At 39.3% G+C, this 24,415-nt stretch overlaps 1 non-coding gene across 1 annotated transcript; it reads left to right on the top strand.

Moving 5' to 3' along the window:
- Positions 1-16,915: 16,915 nt before the first annotated feature.
- On the top strand, positions 16,916-17,023 carry LOC112718609 (small nucleolar RNA R71). Its single transcript, XR_003160941.1, has one exon. It is a non-coding gene; the product is annotated as a small nucleolar RNA R71 (small nucleolar RNA).
- The last annotated feature ends 7,392 nt before the right edge of the window (positions 17,024-24,415 follow it).

Raw genomic sequence — 24,415 nt, 5'->3', positions numbered from 1 at the left:
ATTTTCTCTTATTGTTTCCTCCTCTACATGTTGTAGCTACCATGTGATGTGTGGAAAGCGATCCAACACAAAACTCACCGGCAAGTGTACCGGGTCGCATCAAGTAATAATAACTCACATGAGTGAGGTCGATCCCACAGGGATTGAAGGATTGAGCAATTTTAGTTCAGTGGGTGATTTAGTCAAGCGAATCAAGCTTTGGTTGAGTGATTTGTGTTTAACAGAAAGTAAATGACAGTAAATGTAAAGGGGAGAGGGAAAATTGCAGTAAAATAAAGAACAGAAGAGTAAAAGTGCAGAAACTTAAAGAGCAAGAAAGTAAATGACTGAAACTTAAAGTGCAAGAAACTTAAATTGCAGTAACTTAAATGGCAAGAAAGATAAATTGCTAGAAGATAAAAGGGAATTAAGGAGTGGGATTGCAAGATCTTAACAAAAGAAAAGTAAATTGCAGTAATGAAGATAGCAGAAATTGAATTGGATGCAAACAGAAATTTAAACAGCAAGGAAATTAAAGTGCAGTAAAGGTTCACAGAAGAACCAAAAGTGATCTCAGGATCCCAAGGGCTTAGGTAGCAGAGCCTAAAACCCAATTTCCTTCCCAGATCTAGATTCACTAAGCAATTGACAGAAAATTAAAGAAGAAGCAATTGAATAACAGAATTTGGATTGAATTATGCAGAAAATTAAAGGCAAAGAGCTTGAATGGGAATTGGGACAGAATTTCCCCAATTTCACACACCCAATACTCAGAAAACAGAAGAGTAGAATTGCCCAAGAAAAGTGAGGAAGGAGACTCTCCTTTGATCCTCTTAGTTCTCGGTCAAGTCTCTCAAGGAAGCTCGAAAGCAAGATGAAAGTAAAATTGCAAAGCCAAGGTAAAAGTGAAAATTCAAAAATGAGCATAAAGGTAGCAAAAGGTAAAAATCCAAAGTGCCAAATTACATCAAACTAAGTCCTATTTATACACTTTCTATTCTTGGATTTTGGGATTTGGATGGGCTTTTGGATTGGTGAAGAAATGAGTTCAAATTAATTTTTAATTTGAATTTTGGCCCAAAATCCACTTCCAGGAGGCTGCCCTGCCCTTGTGGAGGGCAGGGCAGAAAATTGATGCATGGTGGTGTGATCTGGTGCGGCCTTGGTGCGTGTGGTGCGAAGGTTGGTGCGCCAGAGGCTGCCCTGCCCGTGCCAAGGGCAGGGCGGGAATGGATTGATGCGCCAGGGAGCGTTGAGCGCTCGGATGGTGCTGCCAGGGGGCGTTTGGCGTGCCAGGATGCGTGGGAGGCTGCCCTGCCCGCGCCAAGGGCAGGGCAGGATCGGTTTGGTGCGGCCAGAGAGGAACGCGCGCGCCAGGATCGTGCCAAGGAAGGAGTTGGTGCGCCAGGAAGTAATTTTGGTGCGCCAGGGAGCAAAGTTGGTGCGCCATTCAAATTTCTGCCCTGCCCGCGCCAAGGGCAGGGCAATGACCCTTCCTTCATGTCGTGAGTTCGATCCTGGGAGCTTGCAAACACGCCACTTTTTCTCTTGATTTCTTGGCACGCTAGTGTGTGTTAGAGCTTGGCTTCTTCATGGTCCCTTGTTCGAAACTTGTGGCTTGCATGGGTGTCATTTTCCTTGGATTTCTTTCCTCATGGAGCACGATCCTGCCCTCCACAAGGGCAGGGCAATGTTTTCTTCTCTTGGCTCCAAGGCACCATTTTGTGCTCTGCCTTTGAAGTGGGCAGGGCAGGGTTGCCTTGCTTGCTTGGTCACTTGATGCTGCCCTCCTAGAGAGCAGTCTGCCCTTGTGGAGGGCAAGGTTGCTTCCCCATTGCAATGCGGCACGCTTCCCCTTTCCTTTGCCACGCTTTTCTTTTCTTGCGTCACACTTCTTAGGCCACGCTTTTCATTTTCTTTTCTTTTCTTCACCTAAAATAAACTAAACAACCACTCAAAGTATCACTAAATTCAAGAGGCTTATAAATCAATTAAAATGCAATTAAAATTAGCTTAAACCTCATGATTTAACATTAATTTCATGGTGGTTGCTTGATTTAGAGAAGTTGTGCATTTTCACTCCAAATCACTTACTTATGATGCAAGAAAGTGCATAAATGCTAACAAAACAAGTGAAATTAGCTTGAAAAATGGGTATATGATGACTTGTCATCACAACACCAAACTTAAACCTTGCTTGTCCCCAAGCAAGCATCAAAACTAAGAGTAAATGATATGAATAAGAAAAGCACATAAATCCTTATTATGCAGATAGCAGAACTTCAATTTATGGGGCATTTATGCAGACAATGATACTCATTTATTGTTGCTGCTGCATAATACATATCTTGCATCAAAGGTTTGCTAACTTGCTGTTATAAGACTCTCCTTTTACTCACTCCCTTGCTAACTCTTCTTGGCTTATAATGCTTTAACAAGCTTTTTATTCTTCAAGAGGTTTGGTGTTAAATGTTGCAGCTTAGCCTTTGGCTTCATTTTCTTTTATTTTGCTCAACATCTTTCCACCACAGACACTTAGCTCACTAATTCTTCCTAGGATCATTGATGCCCAGCATCTCTTTGGATCACTAAGTGCTTTGTATCTGAGTTGCTCTTTATTGTGGATTTTCAATTGGCCATCCCAAATCAGTTGATCTAAGTGACCGGGTTTCAAAATACCCCTTAGAATTTACTCATCCAAGCAGATCTCAGTACAACAACACCACAGGCATTTGTCCTAAGGTTCAAACCATTGGTGTCCAACCTTTATTCTTTGTTTTTCTTGCCATTTTGGCTTTTTCTTTCTTTCTTTTCTTTCTGTTTTTGTTACCAAGGGTGTTTCATTATAGATAGAAGTCTTTGTAACAGCAAGCTAACTCACAAGTAATGAGAATGATATTATGCAACACTTATTTGATGAGTTATGCATTTAATCAAACACATGTGCCACCACTAACTTCCATTCAAACTCAAGCAACATTGGATATTTTACTTTTCAATTCAAACCAAACTCTTTTATTTAGCATATGGGAAACAAGGCAATATTTAAAGCTAAGTGATGGATTCAAGCATTATGCAGACTTGACATTTTCACAAACAATTTCACTTGTAACTAAATGAACACTTTAGCAAGAAATACAATGACTTCCAGATTCGAAACATCACACAGCAGCAAGGATTAAGTTCAGATACAACCTTTGAAGTTGCAGCCCTTTGATTTTTCCTTCTGCTGTGTCCTCTTTGAGTTACAATGCATAATGTCTTCAAATGTTGGCTTATATCCTGCATAGTTCTCAAAGTTGCTTGATTCTCAAGCCCTTAATTATATGGTTAGTAGGCATAATACTGAGTGTGGCTCTTGGATTGATTTTGGTGTGTGAACACCAAACTTAACTGTTGTGCCACTGTCTCAGCTGTACCAAGTTAACCATATGTGAAACCATGTATTCTTGCTAAAGTTTAAATGAAACAAAAGCTAGAAAGCATCTAAACAGTTGAATAATATGTTTGATTGTTTGGAGCTAGAATTATGCAAGAGGTGAGAATGTGTTAAATGATATTTTTGGTGGGACACCAAACTTAGAAGTTTTCATTCTCCCTTAAATTGTATTGGTGTGCAACACCAAACTTAGCTCCTTGCAATTCACAACAATTACTCAACATCTTTATTGAAAAGCTATGAAAAGAAACTACCTCAGGTTGGGTTGCCTCCCAACAAGCGCTCTTTTATTGTCATTAGCTTGACATCTTCATTTTTGTTTCAAGAGGGATTCAGGTTCTGGACCTCCTTCTCTTTGTTCCATTGCCCTCCTAGGTACAATTTTGCTCTATGTCCATTTGCAGTGAATTGGTTCTTTGTTGCTTCATCTAGTAATTCGATGCTTCCATAAGGAAAGACCTTAGTTACCAAATATGGACCAGTCCATTTAGACTTAAGCTTGCCAGGGAATATCTTGAGCCGTGAGTTATATAGGAGAACTCGTTGTCCAGGTTTGAATTCCTTCTTCAAAATCTTCCTGTCATGCCATCTCTTAGCTTTCTCCTTGTATATCTTTGTATTTTCATAAGCTTCTAGCCTAAACTCATCTAGCTCATTTAGCTGTAACAATCTTTTCTCTCCTGCTGCTTCAGAATCCAAATTTAGAAGTTTGGTGGCCCAAAAGGCTTTGTGCTCAAGCTCTACAGGGAGATGACAAGCTTTGCCATATAATAGTTGAAATGGAGACTTCCCTATAGGAGTTTTAAAAGCTGTTCTATATGCCCAAAGTGCATCTTCCAACTTCCTAGCCCAATCCTTTCTTGTGCTTCCAACTGTTTTTTCTAGTATCTTCTTTAGTTCCCTGTTTGCTAATTCTGCTTGACCATTGGTTTGGGGATGATATGGTGTGGCTACCTTATGAATGACTCCATATTTGTGGAGGAGTTTCTCCATCTGTCTATTACAAAAATGGCCACCACCATCACTGATGAGACCCTTGGGTACTCCATATCTAGTAAAGATATGCTTCTTCAGGAATTGAAGAACAACTTGTGCATCACAGGTTGTTGTGGCTATGGCTTCCACCCATTTTGAAACATATTCTACTGCTACCAAGATATATCTGAATGAATGAGAAGGGGGAAAGGGTCCCATGAAATCAATGCCCCATAGATCAAACAATTCTACTTCCAAAATGAAGTTCTGTGGCATCTCATTCCTTTTTGTTAGTCCTCCTGATCTTTGGCATTCGTTGCATTGGTGGACAAATTCTCTGGCATCTTTGAAGATGGTTGGCCAATAGAAACCACTTTGTAATACCTTTGCTGCTGTTCTTTCTGGACCAAAGTGTCCACCATAGGCTGAGCCATGGCAATGCCATAATACATCTCTTGTTTCATTCTCAGGAATGCATCTCCTGATTATTCCATCAGAACACCTTCTGAACAAATAGGGTTCATCCCATAAGAATTTCTTTGCTTCATTGATTAGTTTCCTCACTTGTTGCTTGGTGAATTCATGTGGTATTTTTCTCCCTACTTTGTAGTTTGCTATATCAGCAAACCATGGTGTTTGTTGGATTTGCATGAGATGTTCATCTGGGAAGCTTTCATTCACAGGTACTGAGGCCTTTTGAATTGTTTCTGGTGGCAGCCTTGACAAATGATCAGCAACTAAATTTTCAGTGCCTTTCCTGTCCTTTACCTCAATGTCAAATTCTTGTAGGAGTAAAATCCATCTGATAAGTCTTGGCTTAGCATCCTGTTTTGACATCAAATACTTGAGAGCAGCATGATCAGTATAAACCACAATTTTAGATCCTATCAAATATGATCTAAACTTATCAAATGCATAGACTACAGCTAGCAATTCCTTCTCTGTTGTAGTGTAATTTTTTTGAGCTTCATTCAATACCTTACTTGCATAATATATGACATGATGCAAGTTTCCCTTCTTCTGTCCAAGTACAGCACCAATTGCAATTTCACTTGCATCACACATGAGTTCAAATGGTAAGTTCCAATCCGGGGGTGTGATGATTGGTGCTGTTGTGAGTTTCTATTTTAAAGTCTCAAAAGCATGCTGACAGTCTTTATCAAAAACAAAAGGTTGATCAATCATCAAAAGATTGCTCAAAGGTTTGGCTATTTTAGAAAAATCTTTGATAAACCTTCTATAAAAATCTGCATGCCCCAAGAAACCTCTAACAGATTTCACATTAGTTGGTGGAGGGAGTTTTTCTATTATTTCCACTTTCGCCTTGTCAACCTCTATTCCTCTTCTTGAAACTTTATGACCAAGAACAATCCCCTCAGGTACCATGAAATGGCACTTTTCCCAGTTCAAAACCAAATTAGTTTCTTGGCATCGTTTCAAGACAAGAGTTAGATGGTCTAAGCAAGTAGTGAAAGTATCACCAAAAACAGAGAAGTCATCCATGAAAACCTCTAAAAATTTTTCAACCATGTCTGAGAAGATAGAAAGCATACACCTTTGAAAAGTGGCTGGAGTATTGCACAATCCAAATGGCATTCTTCTATAAGCAAAAACACCAACTGGGCATGTGAATGAAGTCTTTTCTTGGTCCTTTGGATCCACTACTATCTGATTGTACCCCGAATATCCATCCAAGAAACAATAATAAGCATGGCCGGCCAACCTTTCAAGCATTTGATCAATGAAAGGAAGTGGGAAGTGATCTTTGCGTGTGGCATCATTCAACCTTCTATAGTCAATACACATTCTCCACCCTGTCACAGTTCTAGTGGGAATGAGTTCATTCCTTTCATTGACAATGACTGTCATCCCACCTTTCTTTGGTACCACTTGTATTGGGCTTATCCATGAGCTATCGGAGATGGGATATATGATTCCTGCATTCCACAACTTCATTACTTCCTTCTGGACAACTTCCTTCATTGCAGGGTTTAGTCTTCTCTGAGGTTGAATTACAGCTTTGGAATTGTCCTCCAAAAGAATCTTATGCATGCATACTGTAGGGCTGATGCCCTTCAAGTCATCAATGGTCCATCCTAAGGCATCCTTGTGGGTTCTGAGGACATCAAGAAGCTCCCCTTCTTCCTTCTTTGTCAAGGATGAATTGATGATTACTGGGAAGCTCTCTGAGGTGCCAAGGAATGCATATTTGAGGTGGGAAGGTAATGGCTTCAGTTCTTGCTTTTGCACCTCTTCTTTCTTGCTTGGTTCTACTTCTTTGCTTATGAGGATCTCAGCTACATGTTCCTCCATTCTTTCCTGGTTGTCTTTTTCTTGCTCATGCTGATCAATGTCTAGCATTTCTTCCACTAGGCTCTCTATCATATCCACTCTCAAATGATCTTCCTGCTCTGGGGGATGTTGCATTGATTTAAAAACATTGATAATCATTTGCTCATTGTGTACTCTGAAAATCATTTCTCCTTTTTCCACATCTATGATAGCTCTTGCAGTTGCTAGAAATGGTCTGCCCAAGATGATTGAATTGTTGCCTTCCCCATCAGTATCTAGGATTACAAAATCTGCAGGGAAGATAAACTTTCCAACTTTTACTAGCAAATTCTCCACAATCCCATTTGGCACCTTGATTGATCTGTCTGCCATGACTAGTGACATCTTGGTGGGTTTGAGTTCTTCTATGGCAAGCTTTTTCATCATGGATAAAGGCATCAAGTTAATACTAGCTCCAAGATCACAAAGGGCTTTATCCAAGGATAGTTTGCCTATAGTGCATGACACTACAAAACTTCCTGGATCCTTGAGTTTTGGTGGGATTCCCTTTTGGAGCACGGCACTACATTCCTCATTAAGCATCACAGTTTCCTTCTCATTCCAATCTCTTTTCTTGTTGATGAGCTCCTTTAGAAACTTAGCATACAGGGGCATTTGCTCCAAAGCCTCTGCCAAAGGTATGTTAATCTCCAACTTCTTGAAAGTTTCAAGAAACTTGTGGAAGTGCTGGTCCTTTGTTTCCTTGTGAAATCTTTGAGGATAGGGTAGTGGTGGTGTTGAGCTCTTCACTACTTGATGTTGTTTTGGAATTGGTTCCTCCATGATTTGCTTGCCTTTCTTTGAATTCTGTGGCTTGTTATCTTCCTCTGTGAGCTTTTCTGAAGCACTCTTGCTTATCTTGTCTTGGTTGATGGTTTCATCCTTTTTTGTTGGCTCAGTGTTATTCTCCATAAGTTTCTTTGTTGCTTCTTGGCTACCATCTGTCAACACCCTTCCACTTCTCAGTTGCACCACTTTGCATTCTTCCTTTGGGTTGGGAATGGTATCACTAGGTAGTGAACTTGATGGCTTCTCAACAGAGATCTTCTTAGAGATTTGTCCAATCTGTCTTTCTAGGTTCTTCATGGAGGCTTCTTGATTTTTGTTTGTTAATTCTTGGCTCTTCATTAGTTTCTCCATGAGTACTTCTAGATTGGTAATTCTCTGTGAATCTTGTGTGATGGGTTGGTTTTGGGGTGTTGATGGATGAGGATAAGTGTTTTGGTTGGTAGGATAGTTATTGGTTGGATATTGGTTAGAATTTGGGTAGTTGTTTTGTGGTTTTCTGTATGAGTTTTGGTTAGTGTTTGGCTGGGAGTTGTGGTTTGTGTTTTTCCAATTGTTTTGGCTTGTGTTTCTTTGCCATGGTTGTTGGTTTTGGTTGTGGTTGTCTCCCCATCTAAGGTTGGGATGGTTCTTCCAAGATGGATTGTAGGTATCACCATAAACTTCATTTGTTCCAGGATTTTGGTTGTGCATGTATTGGACTTGCTCTTGTTGTTGCTCTTCTTGAGTTTCTTCACTTTGCACCCAAGTGGTTGGAGGTTGGCTTCTGGTGCTCACTGCTGCCACTTGCAAGCCATCAATTCTCTTAGCCATTTGTTCAAATTGTTGTTGAATCTGCTGTTGCATCATCTTGTTTTGAGCTAAGATTGAATCAACTCCTTCTAACTCCATGACTCCTCTTCTCTGTGATGGTTGGCGTTGTCTTTGATGAGCAAAGAAATATTGGTTGTTGGCCACCATCTCAATAAGGTTTTGAGCTTCCTCTGTGGTCTTCATGAGTTGTAGAGAGCCTCCGGCAGAGTGATCAAGAGCTTCTTGAGCTTTAAGAGTGAGACCTTCATAGAAGTTTTGCAACTTATCCCACTCAGTGAACATCTCTGGTGGACACTTCCTCAATAGAGCCTTATATCTCTCCCATGCTTCATATAAGTTCTCGGCCTCCAATTGGGTGAATGTTTGAACCTCTGTCTTCAACCTTAGGACTCTTTGAGGGGGGTAGAATTTGGCAAGAAACTTGCTCACCAAGTCATCCCAAGTGTTGATGCTTTCTTTTGGAAAAGTCTCTAGCCATTGGGTTGCTTTGTCCCTGAGAGAGAATGGGAAGAGCAGCAGCTTGTAGCTATCAGGGGGCACACCATTTGTCTTCACTGTGTCACAGATTCTCAAGAAAGTGGACAAATGTTGGTTTGGATCCTCCAAAGGTCCTCCTCCAAAAGAACAATTGTTTTGCACTAGAGTGATGAGCTGTGGCTTGAGTTCAAAGTTGTTTGCATTGACATTGGGAGGAAGAATGCTACTCCCACAATGCCTAGCATTTGCAAATGTGTATGAGGCCAAAACTCTTCTCTGTTGGTTATTGTTGGCTCCTCCTCCTGGTTGACTGGTATCCCCTTCCATTTCTTGGAATTCTTCTTCGGATTCCTCTTCAGATTCTTCTTCTTCCCCAACAATGAACTTCCCTCTTTCAGCTCTTCTTATTCTCCGAAGAGTCCTTGGATCAATTTCAGAGATAATAGGAGAGGATCTCCCTATACCTTACATACAAACACACAGCAATAAACACACTAACCCAGAAAGCCAATGAAACTTCAATCTATTGCTAGAATGAGGTTTCGGTTAGTTTAAGCAAAAATACAAACAATTAGTGTGTTAGTGAGGGTTAAAATAACAGAAAAGGAAAAAAAATGCTTAATCTAGATCTCCACTTCACTTAATCATTGTCAATCTATTTCAATCCCCGGCAACGGCGCCAAAAACTTGATGTGTGGAAAGCGATCCAACACAAAACTCACCGGCAAGTGTACCGGGTCGCATCAAGTAATAATAACTCACATGAGTGAGGTCGATCCCACAGGGATTGAAGGATTGAGCAATTTTAGTTCAGTGGGTGATTTAGTCAAGCGAATCAAGCTTTGGTTGAGTGATTTGTGTTTAACAGAAAGTAAATGACAGTAAATGTAAAGGGGAGAGGGAAAATTGCAGTAAAATAAAGAACAGAAGAGTAAAAGTGCAGAAACTTAAAGAGCAAGAAAGTAAATGACTGAAACTTAAAGTGCAAGAAACTTAAATTGCAGTAACTTAAATGGCAAGAAAGATAAATTGCTAGAAGATAAAAGGGAATTAAGGAGTGGGATTGCAAGATCTTAACAAAAGAAAAGTAAATTGCAGTAATGAAGATAGCAGAAATTGAATTGGATGCAAACAGAAATTTAAACAGCAAGGAAATTAAAGTGCAGTAAAGGTTCACAGAAGAACCAAAAGTGATCTCAGGATCCCAAGGGCTTAGGTAGCAGAGCCTAAAACCCAATTTCCTTCCCAGATCTAGATTCACTAAGCAATTGACAGAAAATTAAAGAAGAAGCAATTGAATAACAGAATTTGGATTGAATTATGCAGAAAATTAAAGGCAAAGAGCTTGAATGGGAATTGGGACAGAATTTCCCCAATTTCACACACCCAATACTCAGAAAACAGAAGAGTAGAATTGCCCAAGAAAAGTGAGGAAGGAGACTCTCCTTTGATCCTCTTAGTTCTCGGTCAAGTCTCTCAAGGAAGCTCGAAAGCAAGATGAAAGTAAAATTGCAAAGCCAAGGTAAAAGTGAAAATTCAAAAATGAGCATAAAGGTAGCAAAAGGTAAACATCCAAAGTGCCAAATTACATCAAACTAAGTCCTATTTATACACTTTCCATTCTTGGATTTTGGGATTTGGATGGGCTTTTGGATTGGTGAAGAAATGAGTTCAAATTAATTTTTAATTTGAATTTTGGCCCAAAATCCACTTCCAGGAGGCTGCCCTGCCCTTGTGGAGGGCAGGGCAGAAAATTGATGCATGGTGGTGTGATCTGGTGCGGCCTTGGTGCGTGTGGTGCGAAGGTTGGTGTGCCAGAGGCTGCCCTGCCCGTGCCAAGGGCAGGGCGGGAATGGATTGATGCGCCAGGGAGCGTTGAGCGCTCGGATGGTGCTGCCAGGGGGCGTTTGGCGTGCCAGGATGCGTGGGAGGCTGCCCTGCCCGCGCCAAGGGCAGGGCAGGATCGGTTTGGTGCGGCCAGAGAGGAACGCGCGCGCCAGGATCGTGCCAAGGAAGGAGTTGGTGCGCCAGGAAGTAATTTTGGTGCGCCAGGGAGCAAAGTTGGTGCGCCATTCAAATTTCTGCCCTGCCCGCGCCAAGGGCAGGGCAATGACCCTTCCTTCATGTCGTGGGTTCGATCCTGGGAGCTTGCAAACACGCCACTTTTTCTCTTGATTTCTTGGCACGCTAGTGTGTGTTAGAGCTTGGCTTCTTCATGGTCCCTTGTTCGAAACTTGTGGCTTGCATAGGTGTCATTTTCCTTGGATTTCTTTCCTCATGGAGCACGATCCTGCCCTCCACAAGGGCAGGGCAATGTTTTCTTCTCTTGGCTCCAAGGCACCATTTTGTGCTCTGCCTTTGAAGTGGGCAGGGCAGGGTTGCCTTGCTTGCTTGGTCACTTGATGCTGCATGCCTAGAGAGCAGTCTGCCCTTGTGGAGGGCAAGGTTGCTTCCCCATTGCAATGCGGCACGCTTCCCCTTTCCTTTGCCACGCTTTTCTTTTCTTGCGTCACACTTCTTAGGCCACGCTTTTCATTTTCTTTTCTTTTCTTCACCTAAAATAAACCAAACAACCACTCAAAGTATCACTAAATTCAAGAGGCTTATAAATCAATTAAAATGCAATTAAAATTAGCTTAAACCTCATGATTTAACATTAATTTCATGGTGGTTGCTTGATTTAGAGAAGTTGTGCATTTTCACTCCAAATCACTTACTTAGGATGCAAGAAAGTGCATAAATGCTAACAAAACAAGTGAAATTAGCTTGAAAAATGGGTATATGATGACTTGTCATCACCATGTAGTAGAGAACAATACCTTTATTTGGCATTAGCCCCCGCCTATGTTCTATTTGCTGTGATATCTTTGTTATAGGCTTAACTTTCTTTCTTTTTCTTTCCTTTTAGGTTGGCCACCAAGAGAGGAGAAAGGAAAAGCTTTTAAATGGGGCGACACACAAGTCATCCGCACAACCTTTTGCAGGAGCTCATCAATTGTAGCAACCCGTCCACCTTGCTCTCCTTTGCGTGCACCGAGGACAGTGCAATCTTCAAGTGTGGGGAGGTCGGCGACTGATCTCCATGGGTAACAATTTCCTTTTCAACACCAATGTTAGTTAGTCGTTGCATTTGCATGATAGGTTGCATGTTAGTTAGAATTTGTACATATTTTACTACCTTCTTCTTATTAGGACTACTTGGTTAGAGTGATGATTTCCTTTCCAAGAAACTGTTTTAGGGCACCCTACCAATTTGAAAAAAGAAAATTTGTGGAACTTGCTTGAAAGAATTATTTTGGAACATGGTTTTTGAGTTAAGAACACAAGCATGTGAGTTTTGAGCCTAATTGGGTGGTTACATCTTATAACCACTTATTTTTCCTTCTTGTGTGTATTATTCTCTTCCTATGATTGTGATCTTTGCTTTGTTTGAGTCTATATGTCCATTATTCTTTGTATTCATGCATTTATATGATTGAGGCCATCATTTCATTAGCTCACTTACCCAAATAGCCTTACCTTTTATCTTCCTTTGTTAGCCAAATTTGAGCCTATGATTAACCCACTTTGTTCTTAATGTAGCACATTACAAGCCTTAAAGTGAAAAACAATAAAAGTCTTTATTTGGATCTTTGATTGGCTTAGGCTAGTGAGTGTGAGTGTCATTCAAGAGTGGGAAAACTTTGGGACATTGGTTGGGATAAAAGGGTGTTTGTGTTTTGTATTTTTATATTGGGGAATTGGGTACATACTCATGTATTGATTAAATGTATAGACCTTATGCATTGATGTTCTTGTATATAGTTTGAAAGAAAAAGAAAAAAATGAAAAGAAAAATAAATAAAAGTGAAAAAAGAAAAAAAAGAAAAGAAAAGAAAATGTATATAGAAAAAGAAAGAAAAAGAAAAGCAATAAAGGGGACAAAATGCCCCAAAGTGAAGCTCAAACAATAAAGAATCAATGCATATGGAATGTGAATCAAAAAGGAAATGCATGAGTATGTGAAAAAGTGAGGAATGGGTAGTTAGTTTAGTACTTAATTGTATAGGTCATTATATAGGTTAGGTGGGAAGGTTTAAGCTAATCAAAGAACCAAATCCTAGTCCACTAGCCATATATGACCCTACCTTGACCCTAGCCCCATTACAACCTAAAGGAAAGACCTCATGATAATTGTATGCATGCATTGAATAGATGTTGATTGTTAGAAGAAAAACAAATCTTGGAAAGCATGGTTAGGGGAGAATTGAGAGAATCAACCCCAAACACCAAGCGACTAGAGTGCAAACACTTCCGGTGAGGGTTCGATGCTCAATTCCTTGATTCCCGGCTTTCATGAGCGTTCTTCTTGCAAGTCTACTTGAACTCCATTTTGATATTCGAATTGGTAGGACTCATGAATCGTTATATGATCTTGGCCCTATTTGTGCATATATGTCTTGGAGATTGATTTATTTTTAACCAAGTAGGTAAAACCATTTCGCATTTAGTTGCATATAGTTTAGGTTGCATATAGTTTATTTACATTGAATAAATGTTGATGCCCTTTGCTTTCTCTTGGTTTAGCATGAGGACATGCTAAGGTTTAAGTGTGGGGAGGTTGACAAACCCCATTTGTAGGGTTTATCTTGTATTAACTTTAAGGGATTTTATCACCTTTCACCCACATTTATTCAATGAAATAGCATGGTTTTGTACATTCTCCTTTAATTGTGCTTAAGAGTGAAAACATGCTTTTTAGGTCTTAAAATAGATAAATATAATTTACCTTGATTCCATTAGATGCCTTGATATGTTTGTTAAGTGATTTCAGATTTAGGAGGCAAAGATTGGATCAAGGGAATGAAGAAAAAGCATGTAAAGTTGGAGAACTCATGAAGAAATGAAAGAACCGGAAAGCTGTCAAGCCGACCTCTTCGCACTTAAACGACCATAACTTGAGCTACAGAGGTCCAAATGATGCGGTTTCAGTTGGGTTGGAAAGCTAACATCCGGGGCTTCGAAATGATATAAATTTTGCCATATGTTGCTTCGCGTTCAGGGGCGCGCACGCGCCGTTGCTGCCACCTAGTCCACTAGAAGCAAAACGTGGCCAGCGATTTTAGAAGCCTTGTGGGCCCAATCCAACTCATTTCTGATGCTATTTAATCCAAGGATTGAAGGGGGAAACACATGTTAGTTACCACTAGTCATAGTTTAGTTTTAGAACTAGTTTCTAGAGAGAGAAGCTCTCACTTCTCTCTAGAATTAGGAATAGGATTAGGATTAGTTCTTAGATCTAAGTTTTAATATTTGCTTTCTTCTACTTCTACATCTCAATTCCTTGTTGTTAGATTCATTCTTCTTCCATTCTTTGGTTGTAATTTCCTTTATGTTGTTCTTGTATTTTGTTGTAGATCTACTATTGTTCCTTCCATTTTCTTTCAATTCAATAAGAGGTAATTCATAATAATTGTTCTTCTTTGCTTTTCTATTGTTGATCTCTTGTTTTTGTAGTTGTAGATTCCTTTAATTCTTGCATTTAATAATGATTACTTCTATTGCACTCTATGTGTTTGTTGAAATGTCTCTTTTAGTTTTAATGTAGATTTTGTTCCTCTTGGCCTAGGTAGAGTAATTAGTGACACTTGAGTTATCTAATTCCTTTGTTGATTGGTAATTGGAGAGATTGCTAATTGGTTTGGAGTGCACTAAAGCTAGTCTTTCCTTGGGAGTTGGCTAGGACTTGTGGCTCAAGTCAATTCATCCACTTGACTTTCCTTTATTTAGTAAGGGTTAACTAAGTGGTAGCAATGAACAATTTTCATCACAATTGAGAAGGATAACTAGGATAGGACTTCTAATTTTCATACCTTGCCAAGAACCTTTTATAGTTGTTAGTTTATCTTCATTGCCATTTACTTTTCATGCTTCTTATCCAAAACCCCAAAATAACTCAACCAATAACAAGACACTTTATTGTAATTCCTAGGGAGAACGACCCGAGGTTTCAATACTTCGGTTTATAAATTTAGTGGTTTGTTTTAGTGACAAACAAATTTTTGCATGAGAGGATTATTGTTGGTTTAGAAACTATACTTTACAACGATATTTCATTAGTGAAATTGTAAACCGTCAAAAATCCGTTCGTCATGCCCCTTTCTGGCGTTAAACGCCCAGAATGGTGCCAGACTGGGCGTTAAACGCCCAACAGCTAGCCTTACTGGCGTTTAAACGCCAGCACGCTCTCCTCCAGGGTGTGCTATTTTTCTTTCTGCTTTTCATTCTGTTTTTGCTTTTTTAATTGATTTTGTGACTTCTCATTATCATCAACCTACAGAAAACATAGAATAACAAAGAAAAATATATATATAATATAACATTGGGTTGCCTCCCAACAAGCGCTTCTTTAATGTCAGTAGCTTGACAGAGGATTCTCAAGGAGCCTCACCGATACTCAGAGCAATGTTGGAACCTCCCAACACCAAACTTAGAGTTTGAATGTGGGGGTTCAACACCAAACTTAGAGTTTGGTTGTGGCCTCCCAACACCAAACTTAGAGTTTGACTGTGGGGGCTCTGTTTGGCTCTGTTTTGAGAGAAGCTCTTCATGCTTCCTCTCCATGATGACAGAGGGATATCCTTGAGCCTTAAACACCAAGGATTCTTCATTCACTAGAATGATCAACTCTCCTCTATCAACATCAATCACAGCCTTTGCTGTGGCTAGGAAGGGCCTGCCAAGGATGATGGATTCATCCATGCACTTCCCAGTCTCTAGCACTATGAAATCAGCAGGGATGTAATGGTCTTCAACCTTTACCAGAACATCCTCTACAAGTCCATGAGCTTGTTTTCTTGAATTGTCTGCCATCTCTAGTGAGATTTTTGCAGCTTGCACCTCAAAGATCTCTAGCTTCTCCATTACAGAGAGAGGCATGAGGTTTACACTTGACCCTAAGTCACACAAGGCCTTCTTGAAGGTCATGGTGCCTATGGTACAAGGTATTGAGAACTTCCCAGGATCTTGTCTCTTTTGAGGTAATTTCTGCCTAGATAAGTCATCTAGTTCTTTGGTGAGCAAAGGAGGTTCATCCTCCCAAGTCTCATTTCCAAATAACTTGTCATTCAACTTCATGATTGCTTCAAGGTATTTAGCAACTTGCTCTTCAGTGACATACTCATCCTATTCAGAGGAAGAATACTCATCAGAGCTCATGAATGGCAGAAGTAAGTCCAATGGAATCTTTATGGTCTCATTTTGAGCCTCAGATTCCCATGGTTCCTCTTTGGGGAACTCATTGGAGGCCAGTGGACGTCCATTGAGGTCTTCCTCAGTGGCGTTCACTGCCTCTTCCTCTTCTCCAAATTCGGCCATGTTGATGGCTTTGCACTCTCCTTTTGGATTTTCTTCTGTATTGCTTGGAAGAGTACTAGGAGGGAGTTCAGAAATTTTCTTGCTCAGCTGACCCACTTGTCCCTCCAAATTTCTAATGGAGGACCTAGTTTCAGTCATGAAACTTTGAGTGGTTTTGATTAGATCAGAGACCATGGTTGCTAAGTCAGAGGTATTCTGCTTAGAACTCTCTGTCTGTTGCTGAGAAGATGATGGAAAAGGCTTGCTATTGCTAAACCTGTTTCTTCCACCATTACTGTTGTTGAAACCTTGTTGAGGTCTCTGTTGATCCTTCCATGAGAGATTTGGGTGATTTCTCCATGAAGGATTATAGGTGTTCCCATAGGGTTCTCCCATGTAATTCACCTCTTCCATTGAAGGGTTCTTAGGATCATAAGCTTCTTCCTCAGATGAAGCTTCCTTAGTACTACCTGGTGCATTTTGCATTCCAGACAGACTTTGAGAGATCATATTGACTTGTTGAGTCAATATTTTGTTCTGAGCTAGTATGGCATTCAGAGTGTCAATCTCAAGAACTCCTTTCTTCTGACTAGTCCCATTGTTCACAGGATTCCTTTCAGAAGTGTACATGAATTGGTTATTTGCAACCATTTCAATTAGTTCTTGAGCTTCTGTAGGCGTCTTCTTCAGATGAAGAGATCCTCCAGCAGAGCTATCCAAAGACATCTTGGACAGTTCAGACAGACCATCATAGAAAATACCTATGATGCTCCATTCAGAAAGCATATCAGAGGGACACTTTCTGATTAATTGTTTGTATCTTTCCCAAGCTTCATAGAGGGATTCTCCTTCCTTCTGTCTGAAGGTTTGGACTTCCACTCTAAGCTTACTCAATTTTTGAGGTGGAAAGAACTTTGCCAAGAAGGCATTGACTAGCTTTTCCCAAGAGTTCAGGCTTTCTTTAGGTTGTGAGTCCAACCATATTCTAGCTTTGTCTCTTACAGCAAAAGGGAATAGCATAAGTCTGTAGACCTCAGGGTCAACCCCATTAGTCTTGACAGTGTCACAGATTTGCAAGAATTCAGCTAAGAACTGATGAGGATCTTCCAATGGAAGTCCATGGAACTTGCAATTCTGTTGCATTAGAGAAACGAATTGAGACTTAAGCTCAAAGTTGTTTGCTCCAATGGCAGGGATAGAGATGCTTCTCCCATAGAAGTCGGGAGTAGGTGTAGTAAAGTCACCCAGCACCTTCCTTGCATTGTTGGCATTGTTGTTGTTTTCGGCTGCCATATGTTCTTCTTCTTTGAAAATCTCTGTTAGGTCCTCTACAGAGAGTTGTGCCTTGGCTTCTCTTAGCTTTCGCTTCAAGGTTCTTTCAGGTTCAGGATCAGCCTCAACAAGAATGCTTTTGTCCTTGCTCCTGCTCATAAGAAAGAGAAGAGAACAAGAAAATGTGGAATCCTCTATGTCACAGTATAGAGACTCCTTGAGGTGTCAGAGGAAAAGAAAAATAGAAGGCAGAAGTAGAAAATTTGAATTTATCAAAGAAGATGGAGTTCAAATTTTGCATTAAGGAATAGTGTTAGTCCAGAAATAGAAGGATGTGAGAAGAGGAGAAGTAATTTTCGAAAATTAAGTAAAAGATTTTGAAAACATTTTGAAAAACTTTGATTGATAATTTTTGAAAACAAAAAGTGGAAAAGAAATCAAGTGATTTTTGAAAAAGATTTTGAAATTAGAAATCAAAAAGACTTGATTGAAAACTATTTTGAAAAAGATGTGGTTAAGAAGATATGATTAATTTTAAAAAGATGTAATTGAGAAGATATGATTTGAAAAACATAAAAAAAAAAGATTTGATTTTGAAAGTTAATGACTTGGCTATCAAGAAAAGATATGATTCAAACATTAAACCTTTCTCAGCAGAAAAGGCAACATACTTGAGTTGTTGAACCAAATCATTAATTGATAGCAAGTATCTTTGAAAATAGAAAGAAATCAATTTGAAAACATATGATTGAAAATATTTGATTTGAAAAAGATTTGATTTTGAAAAAGTTTGGAAACTTGAAAAAAAATCTGCATTGAAAACAAAATCTTCCCTCTTGTGCCATCCTGGCGTTAAACGCCCAGAATGGTGCACATTCTGGCGTTTAACGCCCAAAATACTACCCTTTTGGGCGTTAAACGCCCAACCAGGTACCCTGGCTGGTGTTTAAACGCCAGTCTGTCCTTCTTCACTGGGCGTTTTGAACGCCCAGCTTTTTCTGTATAATTCCTCTGCTGTATGTTCTGAATCTTCAATTCTTTGTATTATTGACTTGAAAAGACACAAATTAAAAATATTTTTGGATTTTTAATAATAAGGAATAATCAAAATGCAACTAAAATCAAATAACAATGCATGCAAGACACCAAACTTAGCAGTTTGTATACTACTGACACTAACAAAATGAGAATGCATATGAGACACACGAAACACTCAAGTCAATAGAATTCAAAGATCAGAGCAAGTAAATCATCAAGAATAACTTGAAAATCACTTAGGACACATGAATGAATGCATGCAATTGACACCAAACTTAAAATGAGACTACTGTCTCAAAAAGAAACATAAAATATTTTTGGTTTTTATGATTTTGTAAATTTTTTTTGTGTGATTTTCGAAAATTAAGTGGAAAAAGAAAATAAAGGTATCAAAATTCTTAATGAGAATTCCAGGAATCATGTAATGTTTAGTCTAAGACTCCGGTCCAGGAATTAGACATGGCTTCACAGCCAGCCAAGCTTTCAAAGAAAGCTTCGGTCCAAAACACTAGACATGGCCAATGGCCAGCCAAGCCTTAGCAGATCACTGCTCCAACAGCAAGATTGATAGAAATCAACAAGCTCTTGTGATGATAAGTTGAAACCTCGGTCCAATGAAATTAGACATGGCTTCACAGCCAGCCAGACTTCAACAGATCATCTTGAAACTCTAGAATTCATCTTCGAGAATTCTGAAAAAAAAATACCTAATCTAAGCAACAAGATGAACCGTCAGTTGTCCATACTCGAACAATCCCCGGCAACGGCACCAAAACTTGGTGGACAAAATTGTGATCACTACAACTTCGCACAACTAACCAGCAAGTGTACTGGGTCGTCCAAGTAATAAACCTTACGCGAGTAAGGGTCGATCCCACAGAGATTGTTGGTATGAAGCAAGCTATGTTCACCTTGTAAATCTTAGTCAGGCAAACTCAAATGGATATGGGTGATATACGAATAAAACATAAAGATAAAGATAGAGATACTTATGTAATTCATTGGTAGGAATTTCAGATAAGCGTATGAAGATGCTTGTCCCTTCCGTCTCTCTGCTTTCCTACTGTCTTCATCCAATCCTTCTTACTCCTTTCCATGGCAAGCTTATGCAAGGGTTTCACCGTTGTCAGTGGCTACCTCCCATCCTCTCAGTGGAAATGTTCAACGCACCCTGTCACGGCACGGCTATCCATCTGTCGGTTCTCGATCAGGCCGGAATAGAATCCAGTGATTCTTTTGCGTCTGTCACTAACGCCCCGCCCTCAGGAGTTTGAAGCACGTCACAGTCATTCAATCATTGAATCCTACTCAGAATACCACAGACAAGGTTAGACCTTCCAGATTCTCTTGAATGCCGCCATCAGTTCTAGCCTATACCACGAAGACTCTGATCTCACGGAATGGCTGGCTCGGTTGTCCGGCGAGCACTCGGTTGTCAGGCGATCAACCATGCATCGTGTATCAGGAATCCAAGAGATATTCACCCAATCTAAGGTAGAACGGAAGTGGTTGTCAATCACACGTTCATAGGTGAGAATAATGATGAGTGTCACGGATCATCATATTCATCAAGTTGAAGAACAAGTGATATCTTAGAACAAGAACAAGCGGAATTGAATAGAAGAACAATAGTAATTGCATTAATACTCGAGGTACAGGAGAGCTCCACACCTTAATCTATGGTGTGTAGAAACTCCACCGTTGAAAATACATAAGAACAAGGTCTAGGCATGGCCGAATGGCCAGCCTCCCAATGATCTAAGATAGCATCAGAACAAGGATAACTACCCCGATATCTCAATACAATAGTAAAAGGTCCTACTTATAGAGAACTAGTAGCCTAGGGAGTACAGAGATGAGTAAATGACATAAGAATCCACTTTCGGGCCCACGTGGTGTGTGCTTGGGCTGAGCATTGAAGCATTTTCGTGTAGAGACTCTTCCTGGAGTTAAACGCCAGCTTTGGTGCCAGTTTGGGCGTTTAACTCCAGTTCTTGTGCCAGTTCCGGCGTTTAACGCTGGGAATTCTGAGGGTGACTTTGAACGTCGGTTTGAGCCATCAAATCTTGGGCAAAGTATGGACTATCATATATTGCTGGAAAGCCCAGGATGTCTACGTTTTAACGCCGTTGAGAGCGCGCCAATTGGGCTTCTGTAGCTCCCGAAAATCCACTTCGAGTGCAGGGAGGTCAGAATCCAACAGCATCTGCAGTCCTTTTTAGTCTCTGAATCAGATTTTTGCTCAGGTCCCTCAATTTCAGCCAGAAAATACCTGAAATCACAGAAAAACACACAAACTCATAGTAAAGTCTAGAAAAGTGAATTTTAACTAAAAATTAATAAAAATATACTAAAAAATAACTAGATCATACTAAAAACATACTAAAAACAATGCCAAAAAGCGTACAAATTATCCGCTCATCATTGGGCATGATGACAAACGCAAAAGGATCAATGGATCCTATTCCAACATGATCGAGAACCAATAGCTGATTAGCCGTGCTGTGACAGAGCATCTGGACCGTTTTCACTGAGAGGATGGGAAGTAGCCACTGACAATGGTGACACCCTACATACAGCTTGCCATGGATGGAACTTTACAAACAATTGAGTTGAATATTACATTGCAGAAATTTAGACGACAAAGCATCTCCAAAACTCCAACATATCCTCCACTAATAAAGTAACAATTACTTATTCCAAACACTTTTACTTCTTACAATTAAATCCAAATAATCTTATTGACATCCTGACTAAGATTAATAAAATAAACATAGCTTGCTTTAAACCAATAATCTCCGTGGGATCGACCCTTACTCACGTAAGGTATCACTTGGACGACCCAGTGCACTTGCTGGTTAGTTGTACGGATAAGCACACCAAGTTTTTGGCGCCGTTGCTGGGGATTATTCGAGTTTGAACAACTAAAGGTTTATTTTGTTGCTTAGATTAGGAATAATTTATTTTTGTTGTTATAGAGCATTAAATTCTGAGTCCTTTATTCCCTTTTCAAAAATTTTTCAAAAATATATTATTTTTCTTTATCAATTTCTAATTTTCGTGAGTTTAGTGTCTTGTTCTAAGTTTGGTGTCAATTGCATGTTTTTCCTTGTCTTTTAATTTTTTGAATTGCATGTTCTTGTTCTTCCTTGATCTTCAAATTGTTCTTGTCATTTTTTCTTGTTTGATCTTTGGTTTGTCTTGGTCTGTGTCTTTTCTTGTTTTTCTTGTGCTTTTTCAAAACATTAGTTTTCAAAAAAATTTATTCTTATCTATAAAAATAATAGATCTTTAAAATACGTTACATTTTTAGCTCAGTTGGTTAGAGCGTTGGCTTATGTTCTTGGCAATTGGGTATCTTCTTTTTAAAATCTTTTCTTCAAAAATAATTTTTCTTGATTTAATCTTGTGCCAAACTTTAAGTTTGGTGTTTTCTTGTTGATCTTTTGTTCTTGGTGTTCTTGTGAATCTTCAAGGTGTTCTTGACTCTTTCTTGTGTTTTGATCTTAAAATTTTTAAGTTTGGTGTTCCTTGGTGTTTTTCCCTCCAAAATTTTCGAAAATAAGGAGCATTAGATCTAAAAATTTTAAGTCTTGTGTCTTTTGTGTGTTTTTCTCTTTCATCATAAAATTCAAAATTCAAAAAAAAATATCTTTTCTAACTAATTTTAAATTACATTTTGGAATTTTTTTATATAAAAATTCAGATTTTAATTTCAAAATTTTTCAATTCTTATCTTTTTAAGTTTATATATATATATATATATATATATATATATATATATATATATATATATATATATATATATAAATATCTTTTTCAAAAATATCCTAACCACTTTCTCTCTCCTCAAATTTTCGAAAATCTACATAAAAGTTTTCAAATTTTTAATTTTTAATTTTCTTTCTTTATTTATTTTATTTTTATTTCGATTTTTTATTTTATTTTATTTTATTATTTCAAAAATTATTTTTCTTTATATAATAAATTAAATAAAATAGACAATATCAACATCTATACCATCTCCCTTACTCCATCATGGAACTAAGTGGAAATGAACAGTCCAGGAGGACTCTGGGGTCATATGCTAATCCCACTACTGCTTCATATGGGAGTAGTATCTGTATACCCTCCATTGGAGTTAGTAGCTTTAAGTTGAATCCTCAGCTCATTATCATGGTGCAGCAAAGCTGCCAGTGTTCCGGTCTTCCACATGAAGAACCTACAGAGTTTCTGGTACAATTTTTACAAATTGCTGACACAGTGCATGATAAGGAAGTAGATTAGGATGTCTACAGATTACTACTGTTTCCATTTGCTGTAAAAGATCAAGCTAAGAGGTGGTTAAATAACCAACCTAAGAACAGCATAAAGACATGGAAACAGCTGTCAGAAAAATTCCTGAATCACTATTTTCCTCCAAAACGGATGACACAGCTAAGGCTAAGCATCCAAGGCTTCAAACAAGGAGATAATGAATCCCTTTATGATGCCTGGGAGAGATACAGAGAGATGCTAAGAAAATGTCCCTCTGAGATATTTTTAGAGTAGGTGCAATTAGACATCTTCTACTATGGGCTTACAGAAAAAGCTCAGATTTCTCTAGATCACTCAGTTGGTGGATCTATACATATGAGAAAAATAATTGAAGAAGCTCAAGAGCTTATTGATACAGTTGCCAGAAATCAGCATCTGTACCTAAGCAGTGAATCTTCCATGAAAGAAGAAGCTAAAACAGTAACTGCTGAACTCAGTCCTGTAGATCAGGCTAATGAATTCAATCAGCAATTAGACTTTCTAACTCAGCAGCTAGCCGAATTCAAGGAAATACTACAGGAAACAAGAATGGCTAACAGGAATATGGAAGTACAGTTAAAGCAAACAGAAGAATGCCAAACAGTTCAATTAAGAAGTGGGAAAACATTAAATACCTCACTTCAAAGCAGCAGGAAGCCAAGAAATGAACAAATGGCTACTCAAAATCCCTCTGAGGACAATTAGAGCCCAAAGAGGAATAAGGCTGGCGTTGAACGCTCAGATCATGCTCATTCCTGGCGTTCAAAGCCAGAAACAAGCATCAATCCGGTGTTAAACACCCAAGGGGAGCACAGTTCTGGCGTTCAGACGCCAGTAACAGATAAGGAGTTGGTGTCTAACGCCACTCCAGCTTCTACCCTTGGCATTCAAACGCCAGTGGGGGATCAGTCACATACAAGTGCTGATAACAACCCTTCTAAAAAGGCTTCCCAACCCACTTCTACAGGTAATAAACCTGCAGCAACTAAGGTTGAGGAATACAAGGCAAAAATGCCTTATCCTCAAAAACTCTGCCAAGCGGAACAGGATAAGCAATTTGCCCACTTTGTAGACTATCTCAGGACTCTTGAAATAAAGATTCCATTTGCAGAAGCACTTGAGCAAATACCCTCTTATGCCAAGTTCATGAAAGAGATCTTAAGTCATAAGAAAGATTGGAGGGAAACTGAAAAAGTTTACCTCACTGAAGAATGCAGTGCAGTTATCCTAAAAAGCATACCTGAGAAGCTTAAGGATCCCAGAAGCTTTATGATACCATGCACATTAGAGGGTACTTGTACCAAGCAGGCTCTATGTGATCTTGGGGCAAGTATCAACTTAATACCTGCATCTATTATCACAAAGCTTGGTTTGACTGAAGAAGTCAAACCAACCCGGATATGTCTTCAACTTGCTGATGGCTCCATTAAATACCCATCCGGCGTGATTGAAGACATGATTGTCAAGGTTGGGCCATTTGCCTTTCTTACTGACTTTGTGGTGCTGGAAATGGAGGAACACAAGAGTGCAACTCTCATTCTAGGAAGACCTTTCCTAGCAACTGGCCGAACCCTCATTGACATCCAAAAAGGGGAAGTAACCCTAAGAGTCAATGAGGAGGAGTTCAAGTTGAATGTTGTCAAAGCCATGCAACATCCAGACACCCCAAATGAC

The sequence above is a fragment of the Arachis hypogaea genome, chromosome 10 (genome assembly GCF_003086295.3).
Source record: "Arachis hypogaea cultivar Tifrunner chromosome 10, arahy.Tifrunner.gnm2.J5K5, whole genome shotgun sequence".
Lineage (NCBI taxonomy): Eukaryota > Viridiplantae > Streptophyta > Magnoliopsida > Fabales > Fabaceae > Arachis > Arachis hypogaea.
The sequence above is the reverse complement of the archived record's forward strand: the minus strand, read 5'-3'. Positions and strand labels throughout refer to the sequence as shown.